Below are 11,420 nucleotides of genomic sequence, written 5' to 3' on the forward strand. Positions count from 1 at the left end.
GCAGTGCTCATCCCCGTTACAAAGCCGAAGAGCCAGCACTGTCCGAAGACGTCTCCGTGGTCATGTGGCCGGAATGACTCAACACCAAAGGCGCACGAAACGCTGTTCCCTTCCCACCAAAGGTGGTTCCTATTTTCCTACTTGCATTTTTAACGTGCTTTTGAACTGCTAGGTTGGCAGAAGCTGGGACAAGTCACGGGAGCTCACTCTGTTATGCGGCGCTAGGGATTCGAACCACCGAACTGTTGACCTTTCTGATCGACAAGCTCAGCGTTTTAGCCACTGAGCCACCACATCCGATATTACCTTGTGTATCCACATATTTTTGTAAGCACAGGGCCATTTAAATGATTTTTTGCATGAACACTCTTACACTTGTTTACTTGGGAGGGGGAAAAAAAAACCCTTCCGTTATTAAGCAGCTTATGCAGAGAATTAATTATAGCTCCACATTTTCCTTTTTATAAGACTCATAGATCAGGACGCAATTATTTAAACTTCATACATGAGAATCCAAAGCTCAGAAAATAACCGCTTGGCTCCGAATCCAACTGAGTTTTTGGATTACTGCAGAGATCTCGTTCCAATTGAATCCACGAAACTTCAAGTCTATCTCAAAAAAAAAAGAAAAAAAGATTGGGTGTATGCAAAAAAAACAGAGTCGGCATTAAGATATTCATTGAAATAGGGAATTTTAGGGTTTAAATAGGCTTTTTTTCCCCTCTTCCAACCACAGAATCTCTCTTAACAGAATGAATAACTATGAACGTAAGAAAAGAGAATGGGGAGTTATGAAGAAAAATATCTGATGAAAGGACGAAATGAAAACGAAAGGAGAAAAAATACGTGTAAGAGAATGAAAAACGATATAATGCCGTATAATGTGCAGAGGAAAAAAAAGACGGTTGCGAAGAATGAGTTAAAGAAAAAGCACAGCACAATGAAAATGAAGAATCCGGGAAATACGGAGCAATTTCAATGAGAAGTTCAGTTAATAGTTTGGTGAAGAAGCAGTGATTCTCCCACAAAGTGAATACTATATTGCAGAATTAAAAGTTAAAAGTACAGGCAGTTGGCGACTTACAACGATTTACATTTAGTGACTCTTCCAAGTCACAACGGCAGCAAGACTGTTGGTGGCGCAATACTGGAAGAAGGAAGACTTGCCTACAACTCAAGAATGGACATTGAAAGTTATGAAATTAGCCGAGATGGTTAAAATATCGGCATATCTTAAAGATCACTCAAATGAGAGATATAAACGAGACTGGAAAAAATGGATTGACTATATACAAAACAAATACGGGACTAAGAAATTCCAGATAGCCTATGCTTAAAATCAGGAATGATTTAAATTGTTTAAAGTTAGCTTAGCAAGAAGAAGCTAAGAAGGTTTTTTAGGAAAAAAAAACCCAGGGGTGTTCAAACTTGACAGCTTTAAGACTTGTGGACTTCAACTCCCAGAATTCCTCCTCCAGTCATGTTGGCTCAGGAACTCTGGCATTGAAGTGTGCAAGTCTTAAAGCTGTCAAGTTACAAGACCCTTGCACCCCTAACCCTTTAGAAAAAAAAACCCAGAGGTGTTCAAACTTGATAGCTTTAAGACTTGTGGACTTCAACTCCCAGAATTCCTCCTCTCGCTCTTCATCTTGATGATGTGCGGACGGGCGGGGGGAGGGAGCTGGAACCGGTTCTAAATGGCACTGTAGATTTGTGGAACCTCTTCTATAGAAGAGCTTAGAACTGGCAGGAACCCACCCCTGGTGTGTGACTCCCACACACTCCCCCCACCCCCACACATGTGTGTGCAACTGCCCCCATGCCCCATTTGAAGCCTCCTAGAACCAAAAACGGGGCATGGGGGGGGAATGCCACAACCCCCATGCTTTTCCCTACCCCTCACACATGCACGGGTGAGCTCCCATGCACAAGCATCTCCCATATGTGCCCTGCCTCACACTCATAAGTCCCTGTGTCTGAAAAGTTGCTCAGGTGGCGAAACAGGTTGTCCCATGCACATTTCTTAAAATTAGCAATAAGAACCTACATTCCGCTTCGTGGTGCTTTGCAGCCCTCTCTAAGCAATTTAGAGGGTCAGCATCTTGCCCCTTACAATCTGGGTCCTCGTTTTACCGACCTTGGAAAGATGGAAGGTTGAGTCAACCTTGAGTCCCATCAGGATTAAATACCAGGCTGTGGAAAGGGTTAACCTGCAATACTGCATTCTAACCATCGGAGTGGTGTGGTGGCCTAGAGGTAGGGCTCTCATCTCACAGTCAGGAGGTTGTCAGTTCGATCCTAGGTAGAGGCAGATGTTTCTCTCTCTGGGCAAACCGAGAATATATCTGCTGAACAAAACTCCTCATTGGCGACAGGTAGGGCAACTGGCCATTAAAACACCCTGCTAGCTCCATTCAGTTGCCCAGACTCCGCCCTGCAAGGGATTATGGGGTTGTTGAATGAAGATGATGATGATTGCATTCTAACCACTGTGCCACCACAATTCCTTCCATTAGTCCTTTCGCCCCAAAAGCAAACTCACAAAAGTAACCAGAATGGCAGAGACCCAAAAATCAGCTGGCCAGCGGGAGGTGTACACCATGCGCGATGGACCTGAGCTGGGATGACGGTTTGCATGTCCGCAGAGAGGGCTCTGCGTGCCACCTGTGGTTGGCCATCATGTGTATAGGGTCTCCGGCTTAAGCAGGGGGTTAGATCTCCAAGGTCCCTTCCAGCTTTATTCTGATTGATTGATTGATTACCTGTACTTAAATGACTGGGATAAATTTAAATTGAGGAGATGCTGGGATGCTGGGATATTTCAGATACCTGAACAAGAATGGTAGCGATAAAGAGGAGAATAGAAAGGAATAAGAAATATGTGAACACCCAAGACACACACACAAAAAAAAGCAAATTATAAATGCTGCAAGAATCTTAAGAAATCATACAGATGGTGCAAGCAGAGGACTGTGGAAATCTGGATACTGTTTGCTTAGGAAATGGCTAAGTGGATTGTTTAATGTGTGCGAAGGCTACGTGTGTGCCTGATGAATGGAAGAATGCGACAATTGTTGCCCTACACAAAGAGAAAAGGAGCAAGTCTGAATGCAAAAACTACGGGGGAGATGATAATCAAATGTTCCCGGGGAAAGCATTTGGCAGAATTCTGAAGGAAAGAGAGAAAGAAATGACAATGAGCAACAGTTGTGTGTAGCGGTACCCCAGGCGGGGGGAACACACAGGACACATTTGTGGGTTTTTTTCAGCAACTCAGTTGAGAAATAGATCCATGGAACAATGTTTATCGTGATTTTGCTGAGCGAGATAAATGTGAGATAAATGTGTTTGAACACTACAATACAATACAATAGCAGAGTTGGAAGGGACCTTGGAGGCCTTCTAGTCCAACCCCTAGGCAGGACACCCTATACCGTTCCAGACAAATGGCTACCCAACATCTTCTTAAAGACTTCCAGTGTTGGGGCATTCGCAACTTCTGGAGGCAAGCTGTTCAGAGGTGGTATTCAGCCGATTCGGACCGGTTCGGCTGAACTGCTAGTGGAAATTGTGGGTGGGGAATTCCAGGACACATTTGTGGTTTTCCAGCAACTCAGTTGGATAATAGATCCATGGAACAATGTTTATCGTGAGTTTGTTGAGCGAGATAAATGTGTTTGAACAGAGGTGGTATTCAGCCGGTTCGCACCGGTTCGGCTGAATGGAGTGGAAATCGTGGGTGGGGAATTCTAGGAGTTGAAGTCCACCTATCTTAAAATTGTCCAGGTTAAGAAACACTGGCCTAATACGATGCATGTAACTAGCCTCTACTGAATGCTTGTCCTCCCTGCTGAAGAGATGACACTTATCCTGGTTAGTGCTTGGGGTACTGATTCGTGGATGCAGGGACTGGCACAGCCCTTCCACTGTGCCCATCCATTGGAGAGCGAACACGAGAAGCGCTGAACAGCTGATCCGCATGCACATTTCCCCTTCTTTGTTATTGATTTATTTCAATACCCTTTCTCTCACTGAACAGAGCATAAGACACAATTTTAGCACCAGTAACCCAGGTTGCAAAATATAAAAAAATTATTCCACGTGGAAAGCGCCCTGCTTTTCCATTCCCCCACCAAATATTCTATCCGGATTACATTTTCGTCAACGGAATCAGCTCCAAATAAACAAGATTCGTTCATCATTACCTTACCGGGAAAAGGAATTAATTAAGGGAGAATGGCAGATGCAAACATTCTAGAGCCACGCTGGGTTCACACTTGCGCTAACCTCCGCGGGCCTTCACGCACCTTGCGCCAGCAAGCAGGAGCGCATGAATATTCAAACACAATCGCCGCATCGCCTCCCATTCCTGTTGTTTTGGCTGCCCTGCGAACTTGGAAGTCTCGCCACCTTACCCTCGCCACCCACTTCCCATCCGTTACTGTCTAATTAGAAAAGTGCAAATTAAATCAAATTTCAATGCTGGGCCGGGTCCAAAACACAGGCGTTGAACTAGGGGAAGTAAGGCTGTCTGAATTGCTCCCTGGGTACGTAAGCCTTGTCTCTCTCCCCCGTGCGGCTCAGCATGCGCCCAAGGATCCAATCTGTGGCTATTTACTCTCTGCCAAGATATTGTGGCTGCCGAGTTGCAAAAACTTGACAGGGCAAAGCCCCTGGTTGCTCTCGGTGGAAGGAGTTCAGATCTGAGGTCCCTGTTCTTATCGTTCAACCATTAAAAAAAAAAAAACGTGTTTAAAAAGCCGCCCCCGCAATGCTTCCGATCTCTGCAAGCCAGTTAATTTCGCCTTTAAAAAGCCGTGTGTATTATTAACTCTCGTTTAATTAGGATTTAACCTTAATGGGCAGGGGTTGCAGGCAGTGGTGGGAATCAAATAATTTAACAACCCGTTCTCTGCCCTAATGATTTCTTCCAACAACCAATTCACGAAACTGCTCAGAAAGTTAACAACCGGTTCTCGCGAAGCAGTGCGAACCGCCTGAATCCCACCACTGGTTACAGGCCTAACTTTACATGCAGAAAATTGTCTCAGTTTGATTCCTGGCATATCCAGTGATAAAACGATGTTGTACAGCAGCCACAAGAAAGTAAATTCAGGCAGAAGATCGTCAAGATGGGTGGTCCTTGACGTACAACCACAGTTTGGGTCAATTTCCATTGCTAAGGAAGGCGTTCTTAAGTGAATTGTGCCCAGTTTTATTATCTCTTTTTGCTAATTTTATTATCTCTTTTTGTGACTATGGAGATTCTCAGTCATCCAGGTCATGGATGTCCCAAAGATGCTTTTTTCGAGGCAACTGGATTGCTTTCTTTTTGTTTTTCCTTGAGGAAGTTTCACTTCTCATCCAAGAAGCTTCTTTAGCTCTGACTCGATGAGGGAACGGAAGGATTTATATTCCTTGCAGTCATTTGCATCCTTTTAGAGAGACGTTGAGGCCACTTGGAGGTTTCCTCCCATCTTCTCAGGGTTACCTGAGTGCTGCAGATGGGCATGGAAACTTCTTGGCCTCCAAGTGACCCCAATAACTCTCAGTGAGAGTATTAACGACCCGATGACTGCAAGGAATATAAATCCTTCCGTTCGGTACCATTCAGTTAGAACTGAAGAAGCTTCTTGGATGAGAAGCAAGACGTCTTCAAAAACAAAACACTTGCCTCTTGAAAAAGCACCTTTGGGTCTTTTTGCCAAGTTTCTTCAGCTCAACCCTGCAGTTGGTAAGTGAATCAATGGTTGTTAACCAAATCCAGCTTCCTCCATTGACCTTACTTGTCAAAAGCCAGCAGGGAAAGTCACAAATGATGTTATTTGACCCTGGATGTCACCATAAATAGACACAGGTCTCCAAGGGGCTGAATTTTGAACTCGACATGGAGATGGTACAATGGTCACAAGTGCGAGGATCGATCGTAAGTCACCTTTTCCAAAGCCTTTGTCATTTTTGACTGGTTGCTAAATGTAGGGTTGGGTGTGATCCCCTTAACAATGAAAATTCTGATCCCAATTGCGCTTGTTAAGTGAAGGACTACTATCTGTACACCCAGGGGCTCAGTTTATCTATAGGACTATCAGATCAGGCCACTAGATGGCAGCAAATATGGAAAAGCAGAATTATTCCGACCCCTTGTGGTCAGCCAGGAGTATGCACCGAAAATCTGATTTTTTGGGTATTAATGCCATTTCTGATCTCCAGCGGTTCTTTGTGAGCTTATCCCGGATGAAGTCTCCAAAATGGTTTGACTACAAGACATGTGAGCTTCACTCAGTGCAGCTGTGCTGCTTGGGAACCATGGAACATGTAATCCAATTTATCTAGGAAGTACCCAGTTGGAGGCAGCCCAGTGGTGGGATTCAGCCGGTTCAGATCAGTTCGGGCGAACCGGTTGTTAAATTGCTGGCTGGCCGTGCCCCTTCCAGGAGTCCGCTCATGCCCCGTTTTTGCTCCCAGGAGTCTGCAGGGAGTCCTACTAGGCCCAAAACGGGGCACAGGAGAAGGCGCCCCCTGTGGCCCATTTCTACTCCCAGGGGCGTGCAGAAGGCCGAGTGCTGCCTGTCACACACCCCTGGCCATGCCCATCACACCCACACCCACCCACCCAGTCATTAGGGCAGCGAATCTGTTGTTAAATTATTTGAATCCCACCACTGAGGCAGCCCGTTCAGATGTTCGCCGTCCTTCCAACGCGGATGACGTTACTAACATCCAGGGTCTCACAATTGTCATTTACTACCTCGGGCTAGTAATACTCAGTTATTTTCCAATTTAATTCACCAACATTTGTCAAAATACCGAGATTCTCTTCGGAGGGACGGTTCTGTAGCACCAAAGCACGTTATTATCTGCAAAGAGAGGCAGGTGGAAAAACAGTATTTTGTAGCAGATCGCATACTCGGATAACTATTGGGCCACTTTTCATTAATATTGGGTGACAGATGTAGTTGACTTGAGATGTTGCATTGCCTTCACTTACGTTCAACTTTTTATCTTTCTTCTCTCCCCCACAGCCCCCCTCCTCCCAATCCAAACAGCCATAATAGCTGGAAATCTATCTCGGCATCAATCACCTCTATCAATTCTTGGTTAGGTGGGGAAAAAAAGTATCATCTATTTATTTTCACTATATTAAAAAAGTTGGCAGGGAAAAAGATGCAGGGATAATGCAGTCCAGGCATCGAATAGGATAGAGGAGGGTCTGTATGCGCGCACCAGTGATGGGAGCAGCGGCCACCATATTGGAACAGTGGCTAGTTTGGCCTGCCTGCCCACCCACCCTCCTTACTGCTTTTTAGAGCCGAGGTGGCGCAGTGGTTAAAGGCAGCACTGCAGGCTACTTCAGCTGACTGCAGTTCTGTAGTTCGGCTGTTCAAATCTCACCGGCTCAGGGTTGACTTAGCCTTCCATCCTTCCGAGGTGGGTGAAATGAGGACCCAGACTGTGGGGGCGATATGCTGACTCTGTAAACCGCTTAGAGAGGGCTGAAAGCCCTATGAAGCGGTATATAAGTCTAACTGCTATTGCTATTGCTATTGCTATTACTTCAGCTGACTGCAGTTCTGCAGTTCGGCTGTTCAAATCTCACTGGCTCAAGGTTGACTCAGCCTTCCATCCTTCCAAGGTGGGTGAAATGAGAACCCGGATTGTTGTTGGGGGCAATATGCTGACTCTGTAAACCGCTTAGAGAGGGCTGAAAGCCTATGAAGCGGTATATAAGTCTAACGGCTATTGCTATTTTTGATGCAAATGGGCCAATTGCGCATGGATGCACAGCATGCTGCGCCTGCGTGTCCTCCACTGAGCAGCTGAGTGTTGCTGGGCGGTGGCGCGCATGCCCGACGAGGACGCCCAGCCCCATCGTAGCGTACTGGTTGCGACGGGATCCGGAACCCACTACTGGTGCACACATGCGCACACACGAGATGCAGGTAGTCCTCGACGTACGACCACAGTCGAGCCCAAAATTTCTGTGGAGGAGGGAGACATTTATTAAGTGAGCTTTGCTCCGTTTTACAACCGTTCTCGCTGGCAGTCGTTCGGTGAATCACTGCAGCTGTAAAGTTAGTAACATGGGGTTGTTAAGCGAATCGGGTCTTCCCCATCGACTGTCCGGCGTGCCTCATTCAACATCCATTTATTTAGGGAAAAGGTACTTCGACTGGATATGAAATGACAACAGCGAAAGTGAAGCAAGATCTGAGGCGAAAAAGCGCGAACTTGTACATATCAAATGTTTACCCAAATCCTTCCCCTCCAGTTAACCTGGCTCAATGTCCAATCTCCAACCCCAAGTGTCATGTGGGGTGCATCTTCAGGTGGCCTCATTTAGCTGGTATAGAGAGATGGTTGACCTTTGGGTTTGGGTTTGGTCAAGGGGTTCACCGACAAATGCACGCTTGACAAAAGCGCGCCGAAGAAGCCACACCGAGAAAACCACGAGGTTGAAATCACGCCGATGAATGAGCGCAGAAGCGCGCCGACAGCATGCCAACAGCGCGCCGACAAAAGCGAGCCTTCAACAAACAAGTAGTAACAACCTAATAACCCTAACCCTAACCCTAACCCTAAACCTAACCCTGACCCTAATCCTTACCTTAACTTAAATCACGCTTTTGTGGGCGCGGTTTTGTTGGCGCGTTGTTGTGGGTGCGTTTATGACGTCGCGGTCATAAACCAAACCCAAGCACGAGCCTCCAGCATGTGCAGAAAACAGTAAGAACAAAAAACCCTCTTTCGAGAGGTCTCCACCAGCACGCTTTTAAGCCCACTCCCTCCCCATTACTATGGCAGCCGATAGCAAGCAAGCAAGGTCGCAAAAGGGGATCACATGAACCCGGGACACTGCGGCCGTCATAAATACGGAGCTTGCCAAGTGTCTCAATTTGGATCATGTGACCGTGGGAATGCTGCAATGGTGGTTAAAACGGACATCAAACACTTTTTCCTGTGCTGTTGTAACTTCGAATGGACACTAAACAAATGGTTGTAAGTCAAGGACTACCTGGATGACCTCCACTCATCCGTTCGTGGGGTGCAAGGACCTGCCAATGAGATGTTGCGCCCATGGCTTGCCCATCCTGGTGTATCTCAAAGCAGAGCAAAGAAAGTTTTTGAGCCAGGAAGAAGGAATAGTAATCAATAGCCCTTAGACTTATATACCGCTTCACACTGCTTTACAGCCCCTCTCTAAGCAGTTTACAGAGTCATCCTATTGTTGACCAATCTGGGTCCTTATTTTACCAACCTCGGAAGGACGGAAGGCTGAGTCAACCTTGAGCCTGGTGAGATTCGAACTGCAAAATTGCAGGCAGCCGGCAGTCAGCAGAAGTAGCCTGCAGTACCGCACTCTAACCACTGGGCAACTGCGGCTCGATCGGAAGGAAGGAGACTTTCCGGGGAATTCTGGGAGTTGAAGTTCAGAAATGTTGAAAGCTGCACCGCATACGAAGGGTCCACACTCAATTGCACTATTCTGATGACCCAAGGGGCACAGATAAACTTCCAAGCGGCCTCAGTGGCTCTCAGAGAGAGTCCCCAACGAACCAGAGGATTGCAAAGAATATAAATCCTCCCATTCTCCACCGTTCACTCAGAACCGAAGAAGCTTCTGGGACGAGAAGCGAAACGCTTTCAAGGAAAAACAAAGACAGCCCACAAAGACATTGCCTCTTGAAAAAGACCGTGCAGGAGGGGAATTTTTTTAACAGATGTTAATACTGCCGTCAGCCAGAGAAAGGACAGATGTTTACTCTGATCCTCAATGGGAGGCAAAGAAGCACGGAGGGTCTTAACGCCTGCATCTTACAACAGCCAACAGATGTATGACATCGTCATTATGCAGAGCTCAGCAGCTCCTCGCTTGTGGCTCCTGAGATCCCATCTCTTGCCAAGAGAATTCCGCAAAGCCGAATTCCAAAATCCCAATAAGGATTCCTAGTGAGGCAATATGAACAGCTGCCTCAAATGCCTTCTAGAACAGGGGTGTCGAACTCACGGCCCACGGGGCTGATGCAGCCCGCGATGTGGTTGGATCCAGCCCATGGGGCCGGCCTGCCGGCAGTTTGGGGAGGAGCATCAAGTTGGCCATGCCCACCTCGTCGGACACAGCCACCTAGTCAGCCACATGCGACCGGCCCCCTGAGATCAACCACAGTCCTGATGCGGCCCTCAATGAAATTGAGTTCTAGAACAGGGGACGCTAATCTTTCGGACCTCCGGGATCACTCAATTCATAATTTTAAATCCCGCGGACCTAATGACCGGCTGGGTGGGTGTGGCTAGGTGATCATGTGACTGGGTGGGTGTGGCCAACTTGAGGTCACTCATGTCAAGAGTCGCCTCACCAGCCTCTACTTGCCCCTCCCCTCCCAGCCACTCCTCGCCTGCCCGCCCGGGCTCCTTAGGGCCCCTACAGGAAGCAGTTGCTGGAGCTAAGTAGCCACCAGGAGAAAGAGTTGGCAAAACAGTTCAGTTCAAATTGGATCTGACCGAGACCGAAGCACCTCACTGAGGACTAGGAGCATAGGCTTTCCAAGCAGAGGGAAGACCTGCAGGAGGGCAAGGCCCGGTACCAACGCCTGGAGGCTCAGCGGGCTGAGATGGTCAGCCAGTTCCAGGCCATGATGCAGTCCCTCTGGAACAAGGCCCTCTAACCACTAGCAGCACTTCCCTCCAGCCTTCGCTCAAAGCCCCCCCACCAGGAGGCGGAAGCAGACCCCAAGTCGGAATTTCTGCCCTCCCTCCGACCCCCACAAACGGACCCCGAAAGGGGGAGACTCTCTGCAGCAACACAAGCGTTCATTGCACGTATCCAGCCCAGGGGCCGTAGTTTGAGGACCCCTGATTTAGTGCAATATAAAAAATGCAAATAATTTTTCTATGGACCATCAACATTTTCTCATGGACCACCCGGGGTCTACACAACACCACCAGTTGGTGAACCGCTGTTCTAGAACAACATTAATATCTGGAGTGAGAAGTAAGGTACCTGTTGGAAGTATCTAAGAGTAATCCATCAAATGGTGCTTGAAGTAGGCAGCCTTGTCCTGGATGTGTTCTACTTCCACTTTACCTGTGGAGAAAAGAATAACTGAATAAGTGCCAGCCCTTCTTTTTTAAGAAATACAGAATAATAATGACAACAAGAAAAAATAATCGGCCTTCGACTTGCCCCCCCATAAATTTCTGTTGCTAAGTGAGAGGATTATTAAGTGAGGTTTTTTTTAAATATGCCAGTGTCTTGCTCTCCAAAGCGACTCCAGATAAAGTCTAGATCAGGGATGGCTAACCTTTTTGTCACCGTGTGCCAAAAGCACCCATAATGCAATGCACATGTGATCCTCCCTGTACATCTCGCCCCCTGCCCATGCACACATGACCCCCACATTTGGGATCCTGGAGGTCTTCTA

The 11,420-nt window shown here is 47.2% G+C and overlaps 1 protein-coding gene across 1 annotated transcript in view; it reads right to left on the reverse strand.

Moving 5' to 3' along the window:
• LOC116510235 (teneurin-4-like) overlaps window positions 1–11,074 on the reverse strand; it is a 142,833-nt gene extending 131,759 nt beyond the window's left edge. The window contains exon 1 of the mRNA XM_032219704.1: window positions 11,000–11,074. The gene's annotated coding sequence lies outside the window, so the exon portion shown is untranslated. The remainder of the gene's footprint in view (window positions 1–10,999) is intronic.
• Between the last annotated feature and the right edge of the window lie 346 nt (window positions 11,075–11,420).

Source organism: Thamnophis elegans, chromosome 6, assembly GCF_009769535.1.
Source record: "Thamnophis elegans isolate rThaEle1 chromosome 6, rThaEle1.pri, whole genome shotgun sequence".
In the NCBI taxonomy this organism is placed as follows: Eukaryota; Metazoa; Chordata; class Lepidosauria; order Squamata; family Colubridae; genus Thamnophis; species Thamnophis elegans.